The sequence below is a fragment of the Rhipicephalus sanguineus genome, chromosome 4 (genome assembly GCF_013339695.2).
Source record: "Rhipicephalus sanguineus isolate Rsan-2018 chromosome 4, BIME_Rsan_1.4, whole genome shotgun sequence".
Lineage (NCBI taxonomy): Eukaryota > Metazoa > Arthropoda > Arachnida > Ixodida > Ixodidae > Rhipicephalus > Rhipicephalus sanguineus.
Genome location: NC_051179.1, coordinates 61431040 through 61449092, shown reverse-complemented (window position 1 = coordinate 61449092; position 18053 = coordinate 61431040). Strand labels below are relative to the sequence as shown.

Below are 18053 nucleotides of genomic sequence, written 5' to 3'. Positions count from 1 at the left end.
TGTCGAGGTTAGAACTCGCGCCTTTGATTCATTGAACTTATTTACACAGGATTCGTCGTGTTGCATCGGTAGAAGCCCGTTTGGCTTTGCCCCGAGGTTGGAACTCGGGCCTTTGAATCACTGGAATTATTTGCACAGACCTCGTCATGTTGCATCGGTAGAAGCCCGCTTGGCTTTGTTTGGAGGTTAGAACTCGCGCCTTTGATTCATTGAACTTATTTACACAGAATTCGTCGTGTTGCATCGGTAGAAGCGGCCGCTTGGCTTCGTCCTGAGGTTAGAACTCGGGCATTTCATTCATTGAACTTATTTGCACAGAACTCGTCGTCTTGCATCGGTAGAAGCCCGCTTGGCTTTTTCTCGAGATTAGAACTCGGGCCTTTGATTCATTGAACTTATTTGCACAGAACTCGTCGTGTTGCATCGGTAGAAGCCCGCTTGGCTTTGTCTCGAGGTTAGAACTCGGGCCTTTGATTCATTGAACTTATTTGCACAGAACTCGTCGTGTTGCATCGGTAGAAGCCCGTTTGGCTTTGCCCCGAGGTTAGAACTCGGGCCTTTGAATCATTGGACTTATTTGCACAGAACTCGTCCTGTTGCATCGGTAGAAGCCCGCTTGGCTTTGTCTCGAGGTTAGAACTCGGGCCTTTGATTCATTGAACTTATTTGCACAGAACTCGTCGTGTTGCATCGGTAGAAGCCCTCTTGGCTTTGTCCTGAGGTTAGAACTCGGGAATTTCATTCATTGAACTTATTTGCACAGTATTTGTCGTTTCTAATTGGTAGAAGCCCGCTTGGCTTTGTCCCGAGGTTAGAACTCCGGCCTTTGATTCATTGAACTTATTTGCACAGAATTCGTCGCGTCGCATCGGTAGAAGCCCGTTTGGCTTTGTCCCGAGGTTTGATTTCGTGGTGGTTATTTCGACCATTGCACCTATATTTCGTGCAAAGTCATCGTGTTTTTAGCATTCGAAGCACCTCTTTGGCTTTGGCTTCAGGGTGTGCTGCAGTGCGGTTGTTTCGTCATTTCAACGAAATTGTTGTAAAACACTTTCCTTGTCACAAACAAGGGTTTCGTACAAGTTCTCGGTCCTCTCACATTGCTGACTGCGTCCGTCAAAATGTTTTAAGTGACAGGTCATGATGGCTCTGGTTGTGAAACTCCCACATTTTTTTGTTCGCCATCACGGCGGTTTGGTTTCCGGAGTGATCGCCACTTTGACATCCTCCCTTAAAGGGGCCCTGCAACACCTTTCTTAATTATATTGGAATAGTCTCATTATTGACGTATGACTCTTCACGAGTCATATGCCGCAAAAATTTTTCGAATCCGTCAAGTCTAAGTGGTGTTACCAAATTATAGAGATCACGTTCCGCAGCTTTCTCTCTCAACTCAACGCAGCGAGCGCGCGGAAAGCTGCGCGCGGCGTGAGGGGAGAGAGGGAGGGCGGAGGTGCGAGGAGGCGACGTCAGCGCCGGCGGCATTTTTTTCATTTTTTCTCTCTGGCGTCTCGGCGCAACCACGTGGTCTGTGCCGCCACTTCCGGTCGGCTTGCGTCGTTCTCGTCGAGCGGAGTCGATCGCGCTGTGTATCGCGCGTGCTTGAAAACTGCGCGTCGGTTTGGTAATGTTGGGTGTGCACCTCGAACGCCGTAGTGTTTTCATCACTCTGCCAACCATGGAAGCAAACGTGCGCGCTCGTTTGGAACGAATGACAGCTGAGATCGGTTTCGGCCCATACTCCGATACACCGCCTCGTAAGACGGCACTGGCAGACGACCCCGAAGCGCCGCCATTACCGGACGCCAGCATTGTTATCGGAGACACGCTGCGCCCGTGCCTCGGTCGGTCGTGAGAACGTGCCGACGATGCAGTTCTCAGCTGACGAGGCAACACTCGAACGGCTGCCACTCTCAACGGCAACCGGCGATGGTCAAAAGCACAGAAATATTCACGTTTTCGGCACTGCGCATGGCGAAGAAAACGGAACCACGCAACTACGAGCAGACGAGCTGTCGGCGAGACCGGAAGTGCTAATATTAATGTTTGTTCGGTGTTTTTAACGCGATAACATAATATAAACGTACATATTATCTACTTATTGAACTCAAAATTAACAACGAAAGTAATAATGAGGGTGTTATCGTGATTATAACATCAGCCAATGGTGGAACTGTCGACAATCGCGTCATATTTTGCGGACTAATACATCATTTGTCGAGAGAAGAGGGAGCGATTTTCAGCTGACTTTGAGAATTTATTGTAAATTCCAGGCCGTGCGCATCGCTATAATATTTGGCTCGCGTGTTCTCGAGAGCCTCGACTACCGATCGGCAGCGCTTTTTGAGCATGCTCGAAAAGTGTTGCAGGGCCCCTTTAAAGTCTCTTAGTGCACTTTACTTGGCTTTGACGGATGGTCTGATCTTGGATTGATTGCTTCACACATTGAGTGGATCTGTTGTATAATGATGCTGGTATGGGAAAGTTTGAAGCGCTCGTTTGGTGTTGCCTGTTAATCTGACATATGTCTTTCATGTATACTCTCTTGTAGGACGCGAGAGTTTCATACATGGCCTCTGTTCCTTTGCATGTCGCTCATCACAAATTTAGAACTTCAACCCGCCGCTGCAAAAGTGCACAGCGTGAATGAGTGGGAAAGGGCTGGGTGTTTACCCTCACCAACAAACACTCTGGCCTATGCAAAGGCTTCTATGTTTTGAGACTCGCAATAAAGCTGGTTCGTGGTGGCTAGCCCACCATGCTCGTAATTTGTCCAGTCTGAATCATTTTGTTTCGATGAATGCAAGCATCCACTTTCAAGTGCCGTGCTTCTCAATCTGTGTATTGCTTCCGCTGTTTGTGCAAGGTAAACACGCGCACTAAAACATCGAAGGTCGTTGGACCATGCATCCTTACAGAAATTGTTGCTATCAGTCTCCACAAACAGTCGGGCATCGTATCAGCATGCTGCTTTGTCGAAGTGGGCCATATGGATCTTTGTCCTGTGTAACTTTTATGTTTGTACCTCAGACTGTTTCTCCGCTGTGGCTCTTTGTCCATTGTCTCAAGGACTCAATGGTTAAGTTGAGCAATTTAAAGACGTGTAACTATTCGCGTGATTTTAGGCCTCTTTACATCCTCTCATTGTAACCATCGGTCACTGCTAACACCAGACAGTGTGCTCTTTGGCCACATCTGGCCCTCGCGCCACTGTAACCCACGAATCATAATCACCAACGATGTATAATTATTGCGTAGATTATATTAGCCGATATTAAATTTCCATGACCATTAGCTGAAATGACTGTGCGTACATTGCTTGAAAAGTCAATAAAAAATGTTTATACTGTCCTTGGTGAATCGCTACATGGCCTGCAGTTTTCTACGTACTTCGACTTTCCATCGTCTTGACTAATGTCAACCAACAGTGTAAGCACGATGGTAAGTACCTTCCTTGTTCTTACGTGCTTAACATGGCCACGGAGGTATATACTCATGTAAAAAAACATTCTGGTCCGAATTAAGATCATCGATTCAGATCGAATTTAATATATACAAGATCAGATATGGCGCGAGATTGTATGTAGTGAAATGTGCATGGCCAGATTGAAGTAATTCGATACCTACAGATATCGTAGAGATCAACAGACATAACATGAATACCAGCATAATTCTAAAAGACAGGGCGTGCAAACACGGACACGAACAAGAAGTCAAGACACCACAGACGCCGACTGACAACTGCAAAGGCGCACAACGGCGAAAAAAAAGAAAAATCTGCGCATGCCCGTGCAATAGACGAACCTATCAATCCGTCACGCGTGGCGTGACGGATTAGCTTCTTGCACAAGTACCCTTGTGCAAGAAGCTAATCTCGAAGACGTTGGTCACCTTCTTTCGAGTGATGACGTGGCTGCCTTCACGCACTTTCAGGGGCACGCTAGGCTTGACAGAGCATATGTATCATTAGACCTTGTACAAAAGTGTGGCGATTATGGTGTGAAATATGTGTCGTTCAGCGATGATAGTCTCGTAATGTTCAGTAAAGGTAAAAGGCAACCCAAGTCGAAATTCAACTGGAAGACGTGGAAATTTAACGATGAGATACTGCAGAATGAATCATTCTGTGAGTATATGAAAGAAAAGCTGCATAAATTGACTGGCACTGACGAAGGCAACGTGCTGGAAATGTGGGAAATTTTCAAACAGAAGGTAAGATCAGAGCAATAGAGGAAGCCAGTTTAGCTACGTATAACAAAAGGGAAAAAAAAGAAATACACCGCGAGCTGAATTTTTTGTACTCAGTCGAGATGGAAAGCCCAGGAAGTAAAACCAAAGAAATAAAAGAACTGAAGAGTCAGCTGGAGCTCATCGATGAAGATAAGTTCAAAGGCGCAGTCATAACCGCACGAGCCGAAAGGGTGTGGCTGGACGAAACGCCGTCTAAACGTGCTCTATCAGACGAAAAGGCGTATGCGAGGCGGAATGAAACCAGGATGATTAGGTACGCGAACGAAATTACGAAAGAACCTCAACTAATAGAGCAGGCATTCCTTGAGCATTATGGAGAAATATTCGGTACGGTAGAACACGTTAAGGAAGAGTTTAAAACAGAATTTCTACTAAACATGCCTCGATTAGAAGACAGCGTGCAAGAGCGCCTGGAGTGGCCTTTAACCATTGGTGAAGTAGAAGCAGCAATTGAATGTTTAGCTCGAGGCAAGTCACCGGGCCCTGACGGACTCGGGGCAAGTTTTGTAAAGTCTTCAAAAGCGACATCAGCCAGGCGCTGTTGAAAGTGAGGCCTACACGCAGAAGCAGGTTCCTCCGTCTTTTCGGACATCCCACGTGGTTTTTGTACCGAAAACAGAGGATCCAGACAAATTGTTAAATGTCGACGCTTACCGTCCGATATCACTGATGAACGTCGATTACAATATATTCACCAGGGTGCTTGGAAGGAGACTGCAGGGGATGGTAACAAGTATTGTAGGACCGCATCAAACATGCGGCATCAAAGGGAGGTCAATATACACCAACATCCATACTGCCTGAAGCATATTAGAATGCTTTGAAGAACTGGGCGAATGTGGAGCCATGTTGCAGCTGGACTTGCAAAAGGCTTTCGACCGGGTTGCTCACGAGATTCTTTTTTTGCATACTAGAACACGTAAATGTAGGGCACCTAATCACAGATGCTGTAAAGATGTGTTATGAGGAATGCACTGCTCACCTCATAATAAACAAGGAGGTCACGAGAGCCTTTAACGTGCGGTCATCTGTGAGACAGGGATGTTGTTTATACCCCCCTCCCCCTTTTATTCGCCATATACTTGGAACCACTTTGTAGAAAGATAAACAGCAATAGCAGGGTAACTGGTTTTACACTTCAGTCCGCAGAAGTGAAAATACTTGCATATACGCCGACGACATCGCGCTGTTTTGTCGCGATAAAGTGTGAAAACCGCGGTCGACGAGGCGCTTTTATATCGTAAGAGGACAGGAAGTGCTGTCAACTTTGATAAATCTTCGGGTTTCTGGATCGGAAGATGGAAAGACCCCCCCAGTAGGTTTGTAAATGTACAGTGGACCGTCACGCCAGCAAAATACCTAGAAGTTCCACTTGAACACTATCGAAATGCCGCGGATTACTGGAATGCAGAAACTGGAAGGGTCCGCGAGAACACACTGAATTGGGGAGGTCGTAATCTTTCCATGTTTGGCCGCGCGATGGTCTGCAATTTGTTTGTCGTTGCAAAAATATTTTACGTGCTTCATGCTTTGTGTATGTCAAGAGCTAACATACAGAAATTACACAGAGTGCTCGCTGTTTTTGTGTGGGCATCGAGTTGGGAGCAAACAAGCCGCACTATCTTGTTTCGGTCTGTCAAAAATGGTGGGCTAGGTTTAGCACATTTGTTTATACGGCAGATTGTGTCAAGATTTGTTTACTTACGGGACCAAAAGGACCCATTTCTGTTGACAGTGCTTCAAGTAAGGCTCTGCGATGAACTACCAGAATTCATTGTGTCGTCGCGACGGTGTGTTGATGGCAGAGTGCGAGGGTTCCTAAAAGAAATTGTCGGGGCTGTTCAATTCTTGATGGTGCGGTTTTCTATGGAATACCTGAGTAATATTCCGCGGAAGCGTCTGTACAAGGATTTACGAGACGTTATGCTACCCATGCCGTTGTATCGATCCATGTATTCCATAGGACCAGAGAGGAATGTGCCTAAAAGAGTGAAGCGAACGCCTGTGCGTGCATCGGTTAAGTCCTTCTTTTTCGAGCTGCACACGAACACATTACCTGTAGAGACTTGGCTTGAGGAAAGAGGTATTTCCATACCATGGTCTGTGAACTGTTCATTATGCAATAAGCCTGAGACAGTCGAACATGCATTCATAGAATGCTGGGACGCAGTTTTTCATTGGGATATTTTACAAAGGACTCTAAAGAAGGACCTGCCGATCACACCGCTCGGTATTCGTTTTCTGCCAACATTAAGTGAGGACACTGTTCCGTATGACATGTTTATGTTGATTTCCTTGCACTGCTTGTGGAAAGGCAGAATGGATGTGAGGCACATGGAACTGAATCCCAGGCCAGTAAGGGAGCACTTCATTGAAAGCATGTGTTATATGAAAGAATTGGATAGCTTGCAACAAGATGAACCACCCTGGATGAATGTGTTGAATGAACTTGTAAACTTGAAGCGCTTTTAACTCTGTGTCAGCCAGCATGAGGCAGGCATTTTTATCGCCATTTATATGCCCTACTAATATATATTCCTTGTGTTTGTAAGTTTTGCCAAGCCGGTAATAAAGAAAAAAAGATGGCGTGGCCGAGCGGTCTAAGGCGCTGGTTTCAGGCACCAGTCTCTTCGGAGGCGGCGTGGGTTTGAATCCCACCGCTGCCACGCAATTTTTGCCTAACTGTTAACTTCCTGTCCTTAAACAGATGGACGTGAGCGTCGTGAGGAGGAAGGAAAGGAGGATTGGATAGGGTAAAATATGGCACAGCCTTCTATAGTATAGTTTATGCGCCACAGACAGTGGGCATGTGCCACGCAGCTCCTAGCATATATCATAGCCATGCATAGTATGGCATGCAAGCGGTTGGGAAAGGGAAGTGAGGGTAAGGATGACTGTTGTAAGGTGAGGAGGAAGGAATGGAGGATGTGAGAGGGCAAATCATAGCATAGCCGTGTACAGTATAGTATAGTAAGGTGTGGGAAAGGAGGAGAGAGGACACTTTAAAACATATAATGATATTAATTACTGGTGTTTAACGTCCCAAAACCACGTTATGATTATGAGACGCCGTAGTGGAGGGCTCCGGAAATTTTGATCACCTGGTGTTCTATAAAGAAAAGAAGAACGAAGGAGAAGATGTAGAAAGAGATAAAGAAAGATGATGATGAAGAAAGAGAATCTGCGTTCGCCAAGTGGTGGTGCTTGCTTGCCATCTCCGCTGTTTACTGGGATTTTACAGGCGTAGAAATAGCTTTAATTTTTTAAAATCTTTGCTGTAGCGAGATTGATTAGCTAACCCCCTTTTTTTTTAGGAAGGTCCTGCGTATGTATAATATACCCTGCTTCTATTCACCTGAGAATCGAACACGATGCCAACTTGGCTCTACGTAAAACAAGTGCGCTCTTATAGGACCCCTTCTTGGTTCCAGAGGGATAGCGCTTTCATCGTTTAAGAGCGGAATAAGTAAATAAATAAGTAAAGCAATTATTCAAGTAACTAATTATTTATCTAGTTAAATAATTAATCATTATTATTTGGACATTTGAGGTGAATTTCTCCCATGGGAACTGGTGTTGAATGCATGTATGCACGCTTTTTTGTATAAAACAGAGTATAGTACAATATTTATCATTTTCTTTCATTGTTATAGGAGCGCATAGCGAGTATTCAGCCATCATTGGGCAATGGTACTACTGTGCTAGTAAACAGAGTGCAGTTCACACAAACTAAACCATCCTTTCAATATTCTTTCATTCATTATTCAAATTCTAAATGAACCTCCCCCCCCCCCCTTTATCTGTAGCTCCCGTGTATGTATACTCGTTCGTTCTAAATCAGTACTTTCTTTATTAACTTCTTGAGAAAATTCTAAACATGTAAAAAAAAGTGACACTTCATAACGAGCACGTGATTCCGGCAGTGCTGCTCCTTCACTTGACGGAGTTTATTTTGTTTAGTGTCTCTTTCTTTCTCTCCTCCCTCTTGCGCGCCGTTCACGGTGATCCTGTTTCTCGCCCGCCCCTGACGTTGTTTTTGCAACCACCCCAACTTTTCTCGCCCTGGCATCCGTCCAGCCGGGCAGCCGTGATCGTATAGTGGTTAGTACCTTGCGTTGTGGCCGCAATAACCCAGGTTCGAATCCTGGTCACGGCAGATTTTTTTTACTTTCGATTTTTATTTTATTTTTTCAAGGAAAAAAGCCCTCTGCATTACGAAGTGCACGACGGACCGGTAACCGGCTCTCGGTTGCAGTTCTCACATATGCACGTAAGAATCTGCAGCTGATTCCAACCACAATAATTCCTTAATTTTGCCCTCACCTACTTACTGTAGCCAGCACCATGCGTCTCTTGCACAGCTGGGCCTGATTTCAGCTCCCATCGATAGCTTTCATAAAGGTGATCACACGCTTCGTCCTTCGGGACAGCCGTGATCGTATAGTGGTTAGTACCTTGCGTTGTGGCCGCAATAACCCAGGTTCGAATCCTGGTCACGGCACATTTTTTTTTTCCCCGCTTACTTATATACTTCCCCGAAATAACACCTTGAACCACGCGAAGCAGCACTGACAAATAACCGGTTCATTCTCGGCTGCACTTCTCACACAGGTGGGTGAAATCTTCGTTCGAATCGTCACATTCAATATTGCCACGCGCTAGTGGTGGCAGAAGAAGAGAGCGACGAAGTCAAGCAGAAATACTACTGGCGGAAACTTACAAAAACCGTCAGGCAGTACGTCAAGACTTGCACAGCTTGCCAACGCCGCAAAAATCCACCGATGAAACCAGCTGGTCTGCTTCAACGTGTACGACCCCCTCACGCACCTTTTGCACAGGTCGGGATGGATCTACTCGGCCCGTTTCCGAAATCTTCAGCTGATAACCGCTGGATTGTCGTCTCCACCGACTACTTGACTAGATACTGCGAAACCCAAGCCGTTCAGCGAGCAACTGCTTCCGATGTGGCTAATTTGTTTGTCAAAAACATCGTTCTCCGCAACGGTGCCCCCGCTGTTATCACAGATCGTGGTACGGCACATATCCTGCGGCTGCGTGGTACGACACACCGAACAGCAACCGCGTACCACCCGCAGACCAACGGGTTAACCGAACGCCTTAACAAAACAATTACAGATATGCTTTCGATGTATGTCGCCAAAGATCACAAGAACTGGGACGAAATCCTCCCATATGTCACATTTGCCTAAACACTGCGCTTCAGGAAACCACCGGCTTTGCTCCTTTTAGTCTGGTTTACGGCCGCGACGTCACTACGATGCTTGACATCATGCTACAACCAACTCCGCCGGACGCGATTACCCCGGATACAGACGTATTTGTTCAGCGCGCCGAAGAAGCCCGGAAGCTAGCACGCTTACGCATTTTGTCGCGGCAAAATCAAGACGCTCACCGGTACAACACCCATCATAGAACTGTAACGTACGAGCCTGGCGACCTAGTCTGGGTTTGGATCCCCATACGTCAACGAGGGCGCTCCGAGAAATTGTTATGCCGATACTTTGGACCCTACCGAGTTCTTCATCGCCTCGGTGAAGTCAACTACGAAGTTGTCCCAGCAGACACATCGCACCATTCCCGTAGACTACGCTCCTCGGATGTTGTTCATGTCTCCAGGATGAAGCCGTACCATTCCCGTTGACTGCAAGTCACGCACTTTGTGGTGCGGAGCCTGCCTTCAGGGCCATTGTGGAGTTATTTCCCTTTTCTTTTATCTCGCCCTTGTGCTGTGCAACAGACACGTTCTTTCTTTTTCTTTGGCAACGCTTTCACTGTTATTGTCTCTTTTTTGTCTGTTTTCACGTCTTTTTTTTTTCTGGGGATAGGGTAATGCCACGCGCTAGTGGTGGCAGAAGAAGAGGGCGACGAAGTTGGGGGCTGTTGTGGCCGAAAGTAAACAGCTGGTCGCTTCGAGTTCCCTGTGTGTCGTTTCCTCTCGCGACAATATATTTTACTCTCGGGTAATCCAGTTCCCCCCCTCCCCGACTTCGGTGGCGTTGTTTCGAGATCCACCCCACATTGTTTTCTCTGTGGCATCCGTCCAGCCGGGCAGCCGTGATCGTATAGTGGTTAGTACCTTGCGTTGTGGCCGCTATAACCCAGGTTCGAATCCTGGTCACGGCACTTTCTTCTTATGTTTTACTTGATTTTTATTTTTTATGCAGGAGCAACCTTGTTCCTCGAGCTCGTGTACTTGAACAATATATAAATGCATGGGATAATGGCAGTTTGAAAATATTACTGCGTTTTATTCTCTGACAACCCTATGCTTATGCGACCGAGCTCGGCTATCTCTTATTAGCAACATTTTGCGCGAACAAAAAAAGATTGACACGGCTACGTGTAAGTAAAAAAAAAACGTTCCTGCAATTACATGCACATGTCGTACACAATCGAATTTGAACGGTAGTGTCAGCTTTGAAAGCTGAAAAGCTCAGCAACGTTCATAAAATTTACTAAAGGACATTGCATGTGTCTGCATTAAGCTAGAAAATTGCAAAGCATTCTGAGCAAGTGCTCGGCTCATAAATTTGTAATCTGTCGTGTTTCAGCAACATGTCGTTGCTGTGAAAAGTGCTGTTCTGTCTACAGCAAGCTTCACAAATAATATTTATTTCACGTTGTTTCTGTGTCGTCTTTAGCAATGCGTCACTGTGTTTAACTTGTTATAAAATGCCGCCCGAAGGTGAACTCGTTAAAGAATTAGTACGGACTCTAGTGGAAAAGCTGGGCCGAAAGAGCGCCGACCACAAGAACACCACCATTACCATGTATGAAGGAAAGAAGTGTTAATTTCAAGGGCTCGTTTTCTTTGTTATACACAATATTAATGAGAACTAACAGACAATAATGCCAAGGAAAGTATAGGGGATGTTTTTAGTAATAAATGTAAGGTAATTGTGAAGAAAGAAAAGTGGACGAAAAGATAGCTTGCCGCGGGCAGGGACCGAACCTGCGACCTTCGAATAACGCGTCCGATGCTCTACCAACTGAGCTACCGCGGCGGCCATCCCCCCGTCCACTTTATAGGGTATATATGTACATTTAAACGTGGGAGCGTCAGTCAGCGCCGCCAGTAGCCATGACTGCGAGTGTGGAACACTCTTTTTCTGCCTTGTTGGCGTCACGTAGCACGTGAACTTATTACGAGCTGGCAGCTGACCAATAATCCCTCGCATACTACCTGAAAACATCAAGTCTGCCAGAACGAGACCCTCGCTATGAATGAAGGAAAGAAGTGTTAATTTCAAGGGCTCGTTTTCTTTGTTATACACAATATTAATGAGAACTAACAGACAATAATGCCAAGGAAAGTATAGGGGATGTTTTTAGTAATAAATGTAAGGTAATTGTGAAGAAAGAAAAGTGGACGAAAAGATAGCTTGCCGCGGGCAGGGACCGAACCTGCGACCTTCGAATAACGCGTCCGATGCTCTACCAACTGAGCTACCGCGGCGGCCATCCCCCCGTCCACTTTATAGGGTATATATGTACATTTAAACGTGGGAGCGTCAGTCAGCGCCGCCAGTAGCCATGACTGCGAGTGTGGAACACTCTTTTTCTGCCTTGTTGGCGTCACGTAGCACGTGAACTTATTACGAGCTGGCAGCTGACCGATAATCCCTCGCATACTACCTGAAAACATCAAGTCTGCCAGAACGAGACCCTCGCTATGAATGAAGGAAAGAAGTGTTAATTTCAAGGGCTCGTTTTCTTTGTTATACACAATATTAATGAGAACTAACAGACAATAATGCCAAGGAAAGTATAGGGGATGTTTTTAGTAATAAATGTAAGGTAATTGTGAAGAAAGAAAAGTGGACGAAAAGATAGCTTGCCGCGGGCAGGGACCGAACCTGCGACCTTCGAATAACGCGTCCGATGCTCTACCAACTGAGCTACCGCGGCGGCCATCCCCCCGTCCACTTTATAGGGTATATATGTACATTTAAACGTGGGAGCGTCAGTCAGCGCCGCCAGTAGCCATGACGGCGAGTGTGGAACACTCTTTTTCTGCCTTGTTGGCGTCACGTAGCACGTGAACTTATTACGAGCTGGCAGCTGACCAATAATCCCTCGCATACTACCTGAAAGCATCAAGTCTGCCAGAACGAGACCCTCGCTATGAATGAAGGAAAGAAGTGTTAATTTCAAGGGCTCGTTTTCTTTGTTATACACGTTTCCACGTTTAAATGTACATATATACCCTATAAAGTGGACGGGGGGATGGCCGCCGCGGTAGCTCAGTTGGTAGAGCATCGGACGCGTTATTCGAAGGTCGCAGGTTCGGTCCCTGCCCGCGGCAAGCTATCTTTTCGTCCACTTTTCTTTCTTCACAATTACCTTACATTTATTACTAAAAACATCCCCTATACTTTCCTTGGCATTATTGTCTGTTAGTTCTCATTAATACCATTACCATGTAGAATGACCATTACACTACCGTTGTGATCGTTGTCTTTCGAATCATTGACAGATCGGCTAAAATTAGCGCTATTCAGTGTTAGTAACACTGGTACTATAAATGGAACACGGGAATTTTGACAAATTATAAACATGCGGACAGTGTTTAACGCTTTTTCAAAATATTTTAGGCAACATTCAAGGCTATTTAGGCAATGTACTGTGCGTAGGACTCGTGACGCAGGAAGAAGCGTTTGCAGGCACTTTTGCTAGATGGCGCCACCATGTCCACCCGAGTTCGAGACCGCGGCCGATTGCGTGTCTTGTAGTGCGTCGTCGCCTGCGCTTTCTATTGACACGTGCTTACAACTCTACTCCACGTGAGCTCACTTTTATTAATTACGATGAAAACTGAATACCACCGTCAAATCTAGCACGCGTCTCAGGGGCTGGTAACGCTCGCACGATGGTGTAATGGCGGCAAAGGCAGCGCCCTTGTGGTCGGAGATCCTTATGCATGGACCCTATGGAGAGCTTTGGAATCTGTACTAACTGTATGGAACTCGTTTTGTACCCACCGATGATTCTGTATCATCTCTTAACGGTAAAATGATGTTGGCCTTGGAATAAACCCAATCCCTCAAAGGTGCAAGAATGTTTACTCTGTACATGCGTACGTTCCGGTTCTAACCTCGGAACTGAAACGGGACGCTCACGCCAGAAAAAGCCTAGCCATCATGATTTCCGAATCGCTCAATGAAGTATTTACTTACAAACATAGCGAAACTTTCATACAATCTTTGTTTCGGATCACGTGCAACTACAGCTCATACGTGTGATGATTTAACAGTTACGTCATTCAAATTTGTTGACATGCGCATCATCAAATATTTTTCATGCTAATTTGCGGCTAAAGTTTGTGTTGATTAGAATATTGTTACGGGAAGAAATGCGTGGGACACGGGCTTAGGAGAGATAATGAGGAAGAAGAAGAGAGCGAAACGGCGAGGCTAAAGGTGATATGGCCGCCAGGCTAAGGGGTTTAGCGTGCTTTTGCTGTGTGTGTCGAGTGCTCCGTTACGATATCCACCGCGGGCGTACGTGGATCAGACTCGGTGAAAGCGTGGTTAGAGCGTGGTTAGAGCGTTGCAGCCGATTGCAGCCGGGCGGTCGGAGGACAGCGTCATCTGGTGGTGTTGAAAGAAACGTAGCGGTTGATGTGATACCATGCGGATGACATTCGGCTGATGTGATGACGTGTGGAGTCGATGTGTTGACGGCGTCTAATAAGCAAGACGAAATCAGAGAATCGCGTCCAATGACAAATGGCGAAGGATATACTCGACCGGCGACAAAAAATCGATTTTCTGTCAAAAGAAGGCTATTCGCAATGAACATTCGCGTTAATATACATTAATAGCGAGAGGCAAAAGGTACGGACCCCAAACTACGGAAAATGACATTCGCAGTCACACGCAACAGCGGTGTGGCTTCGAAGTTAAAGGGCACCCGAACTCAAGTTTGCATTTTTAACATGCCGTTTATTGTCAATTTCTGTTTATAGAACGCCACTGCTAGTGGACGTGTGTGGTGTGCGCTAGTTCCAGTGCTATTACGTAGGCCATCACAGTAACAAACACTGAGAAGATGCGCGGGAACATCTGCGTATGTTAGACCCGTACAATTCACAACAACCACTGTTCCGTCAACGTTGTGCCGTTGTAAATGTTGCGAAGCTCTCCCATAATGAATTAAACGCGTTGCTTTGCCATGTTAGGGTAAAGTCCTTCGCTCTCCTATGGTAGCGCTCATAGTACTCGTAATCTCATTTCGTACATTGTAAATGCAGAACTTTCATCTTCAGACAGATATAACTCACTTATTCGATTTACTTGAGCTATTAAGGGCTGCGGTGAAGAATTTGGGCTCATAAGGGAGCTAGGTATCTCCGCATTGTTGAGTGGGTTCGAAGGCCGGTTCTCGAATAGACACACGCGTTTCACACTGGTCGTGCCACTCTAACGGATTTGTGCAGCCTCTGAGCAGTGATAAGCTGAGGTAGAGGGCGTATGAATGTGTATAAAGGCTCCCTGAAATACCTCGAATACATGAAGCACCTGGGGAACTTCACCGGAGGATGAACTCCGTCCTATAAATGTTTGATTGAATGCTTCCGAGCACTTTTCTCACTTTGTCTAGGACAACAGTAACACAAAGTGTTATCATTGTACCTCGCCTACCAATATACCCAATAGCATAACTGCAGTTATGTATATGTGCATTCCCCCAAGTTCGCATGTAAGTGCTCATCGAGTACCGAATGATCCAAGCACAGCTACGCTAGCGCATGTAAGTAAGTTCTTACCGCTAGGTATACAAGCCTTATATCCGCGTCACAAGCGCGAAAGAAATGATATTCACTCGTTAAGGCCTACGTTCCTGAATGGCTTTTTTTTTCAGCGAAGCTGGCATACGTTAATCTTCAGGGCTTTTGTCCTGGTGATGTCGATAACATTGACTTATGAAGTAAGAAACTAGCCACCATATAAGAAACTTTGAAGTAACAATAAAAAGAAATAAACACGCTTGTCTTAGAAGTCTATAGCTTGCGTTCAGGGCTGATGAAATATAGAAACATATAAGCACACCGCGGTGCCATCAGCTTCAGTTTGTTGCTGTCTTTTCGAACGTTCCAACAGACCACAGCAACATCGGCCATTGTACGTTTATCCAAGCATAGAAGCAACATGGCGCCTGTGATTAACTAAGCCGTTGCAATGTTGAATCGCATTTCGCCAAGGGGAACTATGAAATAAATGGGATTAGTTAAAAGTCAAGTATAAAATATTTTTACAAGATATACGTTACAGAGCGGCTCAGTAAGTAAACAGCGTCAAGGAAAACAGCTGTTGCCCCGACGACAAGGTCATATTATTTCGGTCGCGAAACTTGGAACGTAAAGTGGTCGAAAACCTATTGCCACAGACATCAACGCCCGCCGTACGATTGAAGCGCGACTAGGTGAGGAGGGTACAAATGAAGAAAACCAAAAACTCAAGGGAATTTTTTACGAATACTCCTAATTTTACATATGCCAAAGTAAACTAGAAATTTACTTTACGGCTTACCTGACACTTGGCTAAACAGTTGATTGCCTCATTTCTTTTGGATCGAGCGCCATAAATGAGGGGGCGTATGCAGGCAGTCTGCTATGTGGGATGTGGGCTTGTGTTTAGTTCGGCCATAGAAGAAAGAACCAGTTTAGTCAGGGGGTTTAAGTCCTCCTTTTGCCTTGCCTCGCGGGCAAACCCTGTATGTGTTATGCCCAAATAAAGTTTACTTTACTTTACTAAATGGAAAAAAAAACTGTAACTTTGATAACGGTACGAAAAATAAGCTGCGGTAGCGCATGGAACTATACCCATGGCATCCAAGAAATGGTGCTGGGCAAACATAAAGCGGAAGCGAAAACTGCTTTAAAAAAGTGACCGCTTTCGCGAGTTTCTTTTTTTTTTCTTTTCTACGTAGTCTGTGCACATGCGCCGACGTTGCGAAAGAGGACGGGACATGCGTAGGGCAAGATGTGCCTCGTACTCTTTAGCCCGCTTATTTTAAGTGCATTTACACGCCCAGAAGCATGCCTCAGCGCCCGCCTTAACACTGTACTGGCGTGTAATAAGTTTACAGGAAACTGAAGGACACCTACTGGCACCAGTACAGAGAACAGAGAACATATTTAAGTACAGAGAACAATATTTTTTATTGACAGCACACCGGCAATGCTCTTTCAATGCAAGAAATAAAACTATCGTGTTCGAACCATTATCGGGAGCTCGTAAACGGCTCGCCTTCGTCTTCAGAGACAAAACGGACAGGAAAGCGTGTCTCGCCTATTTGCCCCGTCAGTTAGCATTCACAATAACTAACTTGCATTACAAAACAGTCGTAAAACATCATCCTTTTCTGCGAGTGATATCGACAGCTTCGAATTTCAGCACTTGCTTTCAACGAGCACGGCTTAACACCCCCAGGTTTTTACGCATTGCAACACACTGCGGTCAAGCTGAGGACAGCAAGCAGGTGGGGGTTCGCGCAAAGAAATCACATCGCAGCGGAAGTTGAGAGAAGCCCAAGCATTCAAACACGTGTAGGAATTGTTCCAAATCTATGTACGTACATAAATACACAACACTGACATTGGCAACAAAGTATCAGATTGCAATCACCCAACAAGAATAACAAATATGCACGCATCAGGAAAACCAATCTAGCTGTCATTGCCGGGAACCTGCAAGAAATCCATGACTTCGTGGGTATCAGAGCTCCTGCGGCACGATACAGCAGTACAGCGAATACCTACCTTAACTACAATGTGGCTGCATAAGCGAATTACCAAAAAAAATGTTTGCAAGAAAACGGAAAGCAGCGGACTAGGCCGACCATCGGGTGAAAACTAACTGCGCATCTGCGCGTTAGCTGCGGCCGCCGAAGAGCAGCGGCGCAGCTTTTCTGCTTCGTCACTGGTCAGAGAACCCAGGGTAGAAGCCACATGGAAGGTCGATGACGTCGAACGCGTGAACGTCTGTTGAATACTATTGTATCGCAATCGCTAAACCACAAACTTAGTGCTCATAAGTATTACGCACAAGACGGGAATTCAAATATTATCTTTCAATTGTTTAAGAAAGGACAGACTTTTTGCGAAAATGATAGTTCTCTTTGCGGGATACAGTGCGTTCACGAGGGCAGGCTTTTGAGGGGAAACCATATGTTTTTTTTTTAGTAGGGGCATTGTCGACTTTTTTGCCCCCATCGGTGATGGCTGTAACTTGAGACTTTCTTGGGCCTGGTTCGGCGCATTGTCGGGTCAACGAGGCATCGTCCACTTTTGCGCGGTGGTTTCGTGCGTATCTTCCGTAGGTTATTTATTTGCTTGTGTGTTGTTTACTGGCGTGTCATTTCAGAAAGCTGAACTAGTTCACGGAATGTGTATATAACCGCTCCTGTGACTGCAGGTTGCTTTCGCTGGCACACGGCCGGCATGCCCTCGCCTTTCGTGATGAAACGCTGTACTCTATAAGGTTGCCGAAGTGATACTCTCAAGGCTGCTGTTTCGCTCCAGTGGTTTTCCTCGATGGGAAAACCACTGGAGCGTTCGAAGTATTGTGCTATTGTGCTTGTGGGCCATTGTATCATAATTTTTTCATCGGCAAAGTATTTTGGAGTATATTTGCAAGTGCACTATTTGGCTAATAAAACAAGCTCGCTCCCCCAATCTTTTTTGTCGATCTTCTTTTTCTTTCGCAGACGCAAGTGGCGAGCCATAAATAGGGTTGCCACCTTTTACCGAAAAAAAAAACCGGCCCTTGGGGGCGGGG

The 18053-nt window shown here is 45.7% G+C and overlaps 2 non-coding genes across 2 annotated transcripts; both read left to right on the top strand.

Annotated features, from left to right (window-relative positions):
* Positions 1–8335: 8335 nt before the first annotated feature.
* On the top strand, positions 8336–8407 carry Trnah-gug (transfer RNA histidin (anticodon GUG)). The gene has a single exon. It is a non-coding gene; the product is annotated as a tRNA-His (tRNA).
* Positions 8408–8680: 273 nt separating this feature from the next.
* On the top strand, positions 8681–8752 carry Trnah-gug (transfer RNA histidin (anticodon GUG)). The gene has a single exon. It is a non-coding gene; the product is annotated as a tRNA-His (tRNA).
* The last annotated feature ends 9301 nt before the right edge of the window (positions 8753–18053 follow it).